Source organism: Trachymyrmex septentrionalis, unplaced genomic scaffold (genome assembly GCF_001594115.1).
Source record: "Trachymyrmex septentrionalis isolate Tsep2-gDNA-1 unplaced genomic scaffold, Tsep1.0 scaffold29, whole genome shotgun sequence".
Lineage (NCBI taxonomy): Eukaryota > Metazoa > Arthropoda > Insecta > Hymenoptera > Formicidae > Trachymyrmex > Trachymyrmex septentrionalis.
In genome coordinates, this window is record NW_017305451.1 from 1,413,305 (window position 1) to 1,424,603 (window position 11,299).

The following is an 11,299-nucleotide window of genomic DNA, read 5'->3' on the forward strand; positions in this document are numbered from 1 at the left end:
TAAATATATGGTCACTGATAGAATTCAGAATATTCATAATAACATGAAATTGGTCGTCTGTGATAAAATTTTTGAACGGGTTAGCAATTTTAAGTATTTAGGATCGATTTTAAACCAAACTAATGAAATAAGAGAAGAGCTCAAGAGAAGAATTAATTTGGGGAATGCGTGCTTCTATTCGGTTAAGAAACTACTCGGTTCGCGGATATTGTCTAGGCGCTTAAAAATTAGAATTTACAGAACGATTATTTTACCGGTAGTCCTTTATGGCAGCGAAGCGTGGGTCAGACAATCATATACGATTGTAAAACAAAAACTTTAAGAATGAAAATATTTACTTAGGTGTACGATTTTATAAAATTGTGGCATAACTTCTATCATATTATAGATGTGTCCGCAACAAGATGTTACAGCAGACTGAGCGACAGTCGCTTTTGTTTTTAACGTAGCCTCGATTAGTCTACTTACCCCTATAGTCAACTGACCACGGTCTTCCCTATAGTATTATATATGTGTGTTTGAACTTATTTGTGTCATTTTTGTGAAGTTACCTTTTAAAGAAATCCTATACATTTCCTGAAAAGAATCTACGTACAATTGTTTATTTCATTTTTGTATTATTGACACATAATCGAAATATTTACTGGCTAGTTGAAAGTTCACTTTAACAATAAAGCTATGAGGACTATCCTGAATCAACAGACACCTCGAACTAGTAGTTTTACATAGGTGAATAGCTCATCGATTTCGAATTTAACATCGCGGCGGGGGATGGAGCAAGCGAGAGAACAAGAGTCCATGGCGTAGGATTAACAACCGGATAATGAAGTCAGTGTTTCATGCCCTGTGAAATTGCGCTCACTCGGACCGCCATTCGATTCTCGCTTTGATTGCGCCATGGGCGAAAGCACAATGGCTATAAACCGTCCAGCGTTGAGCACCATTGCTAGTAACCCTGCCTCACCCCCCCCTCCTCCCCCCCACCTTTATTCGATGGAATTTTCGGACTCGAGATTTACCATATTTTTCAACGCGCTCGTCAATGCTTTGAAACCGCGCGTTAGCCATTTCGCCAGTGCTTCGACGTTCACGACTCCGTTTTGTTGAAATGAAAAGCTGAAACAAACGTAGAATTGACCGTTTCGACAGGAATTCTATTAATCCCTTATACCTTACTCGCGAGAATACAGAGATTTAATATACTTTTGTTATTAGATTGAAACAGATTCTCTGTTTCAAACAAATATATAAGTATTGTAAGGTAAATAAATATTTTTATTTACTCTTACTGAGTGCATTTCAAAGGAAATGTCATAAGAAATGCAGTGATTCTTTTTATTTTGGAATATATTTGAAAATATTGTTATAGGATTTATGTCGAAAGCGTGATTTAAAAAGAATTTACTTAAATTGAGCCATATCGTAGCGTTGTTCTATTAAAAAGTCTGTGTTCCACTATTAAAAAGTCGTCTATGTATAAAATATACAGTCCGAAACGCTACGGGGGACTTGATCAAATTTTTCTTTAATTCTTCAGTTTAGTGGACGCTGCATTTTTCGCGTCGAATTTTTCCAGGTTCCCTGACGGCCGTCCACGCCCCGCTTTCGAAATGGCACCCACTATTTCACCCTCGCGAACTTTCACGGTGTATTATCGGGGGAGTAGGCTCTCTTTTTCCTCTGTGTTTTTTAAAATTCTCGCTAACGCCATTACCGTGGGACGTATACTGGCTGTTTTTGCAAGCCGACGCACGGGAAAGATTTGCCCGACATGCTCCCTGCATACGATCGCATGACGCGCCTGCTCGCTGTCGCATTTAAACACGTAAACGAATTAACTCGAATTTCAATAATCCGTTTAGCCCGCACCGGGAATTCTCGTCCCCTGGACTGTTTCGGAAAACTGCTCAGCGTATGGAGCAATTTTGTGCACCGTAAACCAAATTATACGAGACGTAGAGCGGCGCGCACTTCGCGAGCATTTAACATATATCCTTTTTTTTCTTCTTATAAAAACTTATACGACGTTGTTAGAGAAAAAAATATGTTTCGACATTTCGATGAAACGCAAAATCTTTATCATTATTATATAATAGTATAACAAATGTATGCAACAGTAAGAATATGTAATTTTGCGATTTGTATGAATTTTGCATATCCGAATATTTATCGATAATTACAATTGTAACGGGGACAGTGTAGAGATTCATAGTGGACGCTGTGCAAGGCGCTGAAAATGTGGTTTCACCACGTCCGCCCGTTCGACGAATCGAGCGGCTGGCAATCACGTGGTTTTTACGCCACGGCGTCCCTCGCTGAAAAGCAAATGAGTGGTTGCTGGCCGCAGAGACGACGACGACGATGATGATGATGACGACGATGATGACGATGATCATCATTACTGCGGTGTCCCGATACGATGACCCCGCTGCTGCAGCACCGATGATTCACGAACGCTTATTAGCTCCCGGCTCTCTCTCTCTCTCTCTCTCTCTCTCTCTCTCACTCACTCTCTTTTTCTCCCTTATTATCTCATTCTCTCACCCTTTACGTCCCTCGCTTTCTCTCTTTCCTTCTCGTCGTCGTCAATGTGAGATAACGAACGGTAGACGGTCGCGTGCAACAACCGAATTGCGACTATCACTTTCGCGACGTATTATTTACGAAACTTAACTCTATCGGACGTTCGTTAGATGCGGCTTTGAAACCGATGAAATAAACAGGATTAATGTTTTCGTCTTTCCCGCATGGTGTAACCGAATGAAAGAGTATAAATCAAGCCCCGCGCAATCATCATCGTCCACGCCCTCGGGACACAGTTGAGTAGGCCATCGAATCCACGTGCAGAACGATGATGATGATGACTATCGTTGCAGCTCGCGCTGATGATCTCGTTAGGCTCGCTATGGCTTCCGCTGTGGATGACGCATGCAATACAATGCGATGCAACGATGTTTCAAAGTGGACAACGATATCAAATGGAAATGACGATGTCGACTTTCAGGAAAGCATTTTTCCCGACGGTCAGCACTTTTAAAAATATGTTGCAATGTTAACAAGATATATAACACAGATTTTATTTTACCGATCGCACATGCACGCACGCACGCACACACACACACACACAAAACCTCGTGAACCACATGAATCGATGATCCGGCATGGCGGTTGATCGCGTCCTTTTCATCTCCCGTCGTTCTCGCCCCCGTCGCGGCGGAAATCAATATGGGATGATGAACTGCGTGGATTGAAAGCGATCGCTGGTGTTAACAGCGTTATAACATCGAAGCCTAGGCCAGGATCTCGCTGTATTGCCAGCCGGTGCGGTCATGATGTCCGCGGTATTTTGCACGCTGTGACCCCACGTTTGCGAAACCCACCATTTACCTCTATCTATCGCAATCATTTGGTGGTCGGAGTCGCGGCGAAAGCCTCGGCCACCGTGGCCACTCGAACAGTTTCGATATTCACTCGAACGTTTGATCCTCGATGTTATAAAGTGATCTACGATCTACGGGTCGATCAGATTCGACCCTGAATCGAGGGAAGCTAAACTGAAGAATTTTTTCTATTCCATTCTCTCTCCCGTTTCGTATCTTCCCTCGTATTATCTCAAGCTTCTGGGGATCCAAATATACCGTGCACAGTTCCTCTCCATGCATAACGCATACACTCTCCTGGATACCGTTTGATCTACAAGCTTGTTTATCCTGTTACGCGAAGTAAAGTTGGGTCTGCGATTGGATCCACCGCGCCAGTGTCTCGTTTCCGGTTCAGCGCGTTTTGTTAAACGAGAGCAAGTATTTGTTTAAAAAAAAAAAAGAAAAATGGACAGAAACGAAAAGTGAAGTGCGCCATCGTCGCGTGACTGACGAATGATAAAAGACTCGACGTTTATTGAAATGAGTGTAACGGGATTATGTCCATTAATTGCGCGTTTTCCAAGTAACACAAAATATATTTACCCTTCTCCATGAAGATTGCTGTGCAGCGCGGACTGCATGGAACTGACATTAAGCACCGCTTTTTATGGAGCGCTACAGTTAGCCGCGCGTTTTATGCTCGCATACTCATCGTGTCGGATGATGATCATTTTTCAGGAAGGTTATAAAGAGCAGTTTAATTGACTTAATGTTTTGTCTTCCTCCCAAAAAAGTTTATCTCATGACGCAAATATTTAAATTCAAATATTTCTCTACTAATGACACGAAATTTCTGTTCCTCTCGATTTTTTTTGTTTGTTTTCATATCAAATCCTGGAAATTGATGTACGTCACCCTATATTCACGGAACGATATCATCCAACTTTATTATTAATCCGCCGAGTATTTCTCTGAAAATAATTTCTGCTGAAATATACCACAATTATATATCCCTCTTGAATGTCGTGGAAAAGTTTTCTAAATTTTCCATCTGCGTACTGTGGGAAAAATGATAGCAAAAGGGAGAATCGAAAGAAATCAGCGTTTGGAATGTCGCGATTTCTTCGTTTTCTTATGGTAATTACGAATCGATGGCGACAAGCGCTTTTTACTTTCGGTTTTTGCGTTTCCTGTGTCCAAATGCGAGATTCTCTTCCGCTTTTCTAAATCAGAGAATAAAAATGCAAGTCGTAGACATGGCGGAAACGAGGCGCTTTGTTCCTTCGACCGAAAAAGCGTGTAACCTAGCTGCTCGTCTGACCCGTTGGTGATAAGGAATTAAAAATGTGGATTTTGCTTGGTTTATTATGAATTAAACGTAATGCCGCGTCGGCCATGAAAAAGTGTCTGCCGCTCGTAAATGCAAATAACTTGTGTGCGTAAACACGTACGTATGCGCATGCATAGGTTGGTTGGATTAAGTAATACGCGGTGGTGGAGGATTTTACCCTCCTCGGTGCTTTTTTACGATTTCGAGGGTTTTCCTGTTGTGCGAACGTTTATGTGTGTGTTACTCATGAAATGTTACTCGTTGTATCACGTTATATCGCGCCGTTCTATGTTTCGGTTCCGTCATATTATTTCACGATCAATAATTGACATCGCGGTAAGTAACGCCAAATATTTTCGAATGAAAAGATGAAATTACGAAACCGTAAAACAATTTTTTTAAACAGCAATTTGTGTTAATTATACAATGAAGTTGTACCAAATTGAAATATTTAGTGTATAAATGAATGATCATAATAACTTTCTCTCTCATTTATGCACTGAACAAAAATTGGCTGAATACGGCATGGCATTTTTAATTGATTGCAGCAGCCAATTAAAAATGCTATGCCATATATTACCATCTAATTTGTTGTAGCAGCCAATCGTTTCTTTCAGTGTGGAATTTCTCTCATTCATGAATTATACAATATTATTTACCAAAGGCGCACAAGAGAAATGAATGGAATTGCCCCTCTGTTGTCTTCCTGGAATACGCACCTCCATACGCGTGTAAGTACGAGTAGTAATAATATAGCGATATACCCGGTGTTTAGTACTCGTATTATCGTAGCCCGTTTGTTTGAACACGGCTTGCAGCCGCGGCTATTTGCGCCGTACGCATCCGTGTAGATTGCATTCTGGACGGATCGTGATATCGGGACTGATCGTATCGTTAAGATATCGGGCACAATATGCCTACGTCATACGGCTGCGCCGTCTATATCCGGTAACTTCGAACGAGCGATTTTCGACGAGAACTCGCGCGGACTTTATAGACAAACGAATCGAGGAGGGTGCAGAATTAGTCGAGATAAGCTTTCAGGTGAATCCCGAATGTGCGCGATCATGCCGATCGAAAAATTGGATTGTCGACCTGACAAATCCAAATATATTATACACAATATATAATTACGTGAATATATATATATATATATAATCTTGAAACAATGCGTCGTTTTAAAAAATAATGTGTGCTTTTAAATTATTCGCTTAACGAGTAGATTGAATTGTTGCAATACAGTTGGATATGCATATATATATATAGCAGTGTTCAGCTTGACTTGCATGCGCATAAAATGCTACCGCTGTCAGTGCACGAGGGAGAAAGAGAGAGAAAGAGAGAGAGAGAGAGAGAGAGAGAGAGAGAGAGAGAGAGGCGGTAAAAAAACAATATTTGAAAACGTCATATATACGAACGCAGCGATTCGATTCGCTACTGCGAATTTCCATCGGCACAAATAACGAGGACTCCACGAAGAATGCTGCATATTGACGGTCACGCCACCGTCACGAACGGATAAAAATCTCATCCCCGACGTCGATCTCTTTCGAATCAGTCAGAAACGTTATTATGAAAAATATGACCGACACGAGGCGACGGTGAGATTTCGGTTGCGTCGCGAATATGATTTTGCATTGCTTTACTGCCGGGGTTCGACGTAGCGCGTTCCGTATAAATTGCCTGGGCGATCCTCGAAAACTGGGAAATTTTTACGTAGCTGTCGCGATCGTTGATTGCTACCGGCGCGAACACCCGGACTGACGGGCGACGGGGGAGAGGGTGTTGGGAAGCGGGGGTGCTTTTAAAAGTGGCCGCTCGAAAAAAAAAAAAGGCCATTCGCGCTCCAGCGGACGTGTATACATTCGCATGCGCAGCCGAGATACGAGGCCTCTTTACGAGCGATATCTAATGGATTGCATCGGGCGAGCGCAAACGTTAAATTTGACGTTCACGATTATTGCAGCCCTCCGGGACTGGAGACGTGCGCGGGGGGTGCCTCGCAGAGGCACGGGAGGGTGGCGGAATAGGACGATGTTTGACGTTAATTTTATAATCCTGGCGAAAAAGTTACGATCCGGTAGTAGCCCAAGCGATTCTTTTTCTCTCTCCCGTTTCGCGTCGGTCACCGTCCTGGTTATTCTGTATTTCTGGTACTTCTGTTTTTCATTTCGAATTTTTCTTTGTCGTAATAATTCCTTCTTCCGTTTACGGGAGAGTTTAATCTCTCGCTGTGTACCTGTGATATTTTATGCATTTTGTGAGCATTTACTCTTTTTCGCATTCTCTCTCTCTCTCTCTCTCTCTCTTCAATTTAACAAAGTTCATTTCAATTATGCGAAACAGGAAAATAATTCTAGAAACGCCGCTCCGTTACTGCATAATTAATTAACGAAATTCTTTTGGGGATGAATTAAAAAATGCGTAATTGCTAGAACGGAGCGTATAACTCGCCTATTTAAATTTCATTCCATTAATAGTACAGAGGGGCGAAAATTTTTTTGCTCCTTCTTATCTTAATTTTCGTTGCTTCCGCATCTTTGTTTCGCTTTACACTTTAGAAATCGGGTCTTTTTTCCTGCTTTACAAATTGCTTCAACGTCGCGTACCAGAAAAGGGTTGCACGATACTCGCTAAGCGGCTTGCTGTTGCCACTTCAACAACCAATGGTTGTTAAGTTTAGTCAACTTGTACTTTAACGATGCCCTTTTTACTTTTTTTTGCGTTAAAAAAAAAGTTGTACTGGCTATGGAGAAACGCATTCGGAGGCGAGGAGTGCCGCGTAAAGTTTAAAGTGTTCCGGGCCAAACTTTATTTTTCATGGCAAAAGCAGTTTCTCTCGCGCGACTATTTCCGAATTACGTGTTTCCACGAATTTCGCTCTAATTTAATGTCTGCATGTACAATATATTAATTATGCAAGGAAGTTGAATTAATTATTCAACTGCTGTTTCTATATTTTCGAAAAGACGCGACGTTTTTAAATCTTTTGCGATGCCGGGCACGAAGTAATGGTTTTGGATAATGAATCCGTCTTCTTTCTTTTTTTTATATCGGGAAAGAACGTACTTGCGCCGCGTCGTAATGAGGAGGACTTTTCAAGTCAAGAAGCCTGCGCTTTATCTATAACGCATGATATGGCTTCGTGGAGCCGTTCGCTCGTCATTGTGTGACGTCGCGTGTATCCTCGTTACGCATCTACATGAAAGCGTCCGCGTTCTGCGAATCAATCCGACGTATAATCAGTACGACAAAGCGAACGCTACGTGGAGATAGGCCGGAAATGATGGTTCCGAAGGGAAAGAATTTTCTCCCTATTCCTCGTCCTTCGTTCGCCGAGATGAAACGCACAATGCGCCACACGATGCAAATCGTAGCTGGAATCCGGCGACGATGCTGCGACATGTTGGCTGTTATATAGTAAAAGCGCATCTAAGTAATAACTTGGGATAATCATCCTCACATCATTACGCACAGGCCATACGGTACGAAATGGAGCACGAAAATCATTCGTCTTTCATTCTATCAATACATAATTTTTCACCTTTTCACCATGTATCATAAGGTATTCTGAAAATATTACAGTGAAAACGAAATGATATCTGTATGAAGCTATATTTTTTGAAGGATGAGAATTTAAAAAGTGACAAAAGAAAATTCGTAAAAAAGGTATTGACACTTTTACTATTTTTAATTCGAAATGGATATCCAAGAATTGACAGAAGGATTAAGAATATATCTGAAATTTTATGCGGATCTATTATTATATATACGTATTATATATAGGCGTATGATACTTTCACACATTTATATTCGATATCGAATATTGAAAAAAGATATACACAAAACACCGCGTCAGATGCACGCGCGGCGCGAATGGAGCACGATGATGATCCTCGCACGTTCGCATTATACTCGGTCTTTTCTCGATCGAAGGATGACGTTCTGGTTTCTGTAATTACGCAGGATGAAAGTGCGTGTCGCGCGCGCGCGCGCGCGAGTTGTGCACAGTTCCTTTCTCGTTTTCAACGATGCATTATGCGTGCATTCTACCGCGGTCTCTTATGTTTTCTCCGCCTCTCATCCGTACACGCTTTGTGATTCATCGTCGTAGATATAAAGATATTTCCTTTGATATTTCGATACGCAGGATGAAACGTTCAGAACGAGAGAGTGTGTTTGTTGAAAAAATATTGCCCGCGCCAATGTTTTACTTCTTCGTGAAATTAATAAAGGATATTATTTATTTTACAATTTTCACAAAATTCTCTCCATATTTGATGTGTGTAACACTACATTATTACGTTGAAAATAAAGAACCTACTCTGCGGACAATATCACGAGTTTGAAGGGAGCGCGAGAGCGACGATAAACTTTTATCACCTCATGCCCGAAAGTCCGATTAGTCTAGTAAACGATAACGATTCTTCTTACGTAATATTTTTAGAAAACTGTGGTAAACCCCAATGAGCACTTTGTCCGAAACGGCACCAGTGGTACAGTAGATTTGCAACGACATCCGGCAAAAAGCCGCCCATCCCACGGCACGACTTTGATGGCGACAGCGTCACGAAGAAGAAGCGCAAATTCGCCGTGTTCTCATTCTGACCTAGTTCAATTTCGTGTTTGCCGACGCGGTACTTCCGTAATACTCCGTACCCGACGAATATAATTTACCTTTAGTGGAAAAGTTTAAACGGGCTTTCTTCGGAGCGCCCAGCGGAGCTCTCCTAGCCTCGGCTGCTCGCGTTTAAACGGAGGTCGTTGGCCTGAACATTTCCGTGAGTTTGATAGCACTGCCAGTTGCTGTTTATCCCCATCTTGATATCTCGTATACGTCAAGAGATTTTTCTAATTTAATCGCGTGACTTTATTTTTCTACTTTTATAATATACACGTAATATTTTTTTACCTTACATCGAACAATAGTATTATTAAACAGACGACGAATTGCGTTTTAATTCAGAGAAAAAAAACGGTTGACGGTTAATTTTATTTAACGGAAGATTAGAAGCCTGCGAAAGCGTTACATATAAATACAGATACATTTCACAATGTAAATCGTAACTCAGGCACGAAGGTATTTGATGAAAAAGAATCGAACTTTATTATCTCCCCTGAATTTCATTATGCACCATCTCAAGTTCTCTACTTGCTGTTAACCTCTTCTCTCGAAATCGAAAAGGATCGATCGGGTATGAATAATGCCGATTCATCAGAACGTTATCGCGATAGAAAATTTAACCGTCCGTATCAGAATTCAACGACTTGATCCCTCGTCTTTAAACTCAGGACATTGCCCCGAACACGTTAAGGGGTTTGGTACCACTGGCATAGATGCATAAATGCACGACACGCACGCACGCACGCACGCACGCACGTACGCACGCATCGCGCTCGCACACACACATATACGTGCATATTCGGAGATGCGTTGCGTACGTGTGCACGCGCAAGACGCGCGTACCTACAGTACATGCAAATAAATATGCCATGCGAGGGAACGGGGTGCAAGGTGAGGACGGAGGGTGAGGAGAGGAAGGGAGCGCGGATCTACCAGCGGGGTGCAACAATAGGCCCTCAGTATAGTTGCCATGGTAACACCATCAATCCCTTAGCAACAGCTTGAGATCTTAAAGCCGAGGCTTCGCCGCGCTTTGTGCGATCATTTAATGACGGTGGTGTCCGGGAGAAATCCGCGGGATCATGATGGATTTTCCCTCTGCGAAAATGGCGGTACCGATATGGGGTAGCGTAATCAAACAGAACGAACCACATCCGGAGAGAATAAAGGCCGACGTGTGGAAAATTTTCGTGATATTATGAATAAAATCAAAGATCATTAATAGAGTTTATATTTTAATGATATCGTCACAAGTAAGAATTTTTAAAGACTGTTCTTATATTCATTAATATATTTAATGTAATGAAGAAAAATTGAGAAAAACTCAAGTTTTCAGACTCATTTTTTACTAAATACGTATATTTATTTGACTACAGTTGTATTCGTAATTTATAATTGATAAACGAGCAGGTATATGTTATATATAATAAATTAATAAGCGAAAGTAATTTGTTTTATGAAAAGTGCAGTAAGTTTAATATTTAAACAGAGGAGAACTTTAAAACATTGAGATTGCCAAGTCTTATAATAGATAGCCATATGGTTAATATTCATTTATTTTATTGCATCGTAAATTGTCAACTGCAGCGAGGCAGGAAATAAATATGTGCAGTCGGCGATTTCTGTTCTGGATTGATTGTTTCAAATGGAGGCGGGAAGTTGCTAATTGAGTCGGAACTGCCTTTAAGTCTAGTTTTTTTTTTATTACCGCTGGAGGATAGAGGTGAGAAATGAGATAGTGATGATGTGAATCTTCAAGGTGGATCTTCAAGAACGCTTCAGGATAAAATTCTTTTTCGATTTCTTCGTAATTTATTACACAAACTGCAGAATGACAGGCAATTAATTTTGTCGAGCAATCTAGAATGAAATTTGATTCTTACTATTAGATGTGTGTGTGTGTGTGTGTGTGTGTGTGTGTGTGTGTGTGTGTGTGTGTGTGTGTGTGTGTGTGTGACACATATAAGACAGCTCCATTTTTTT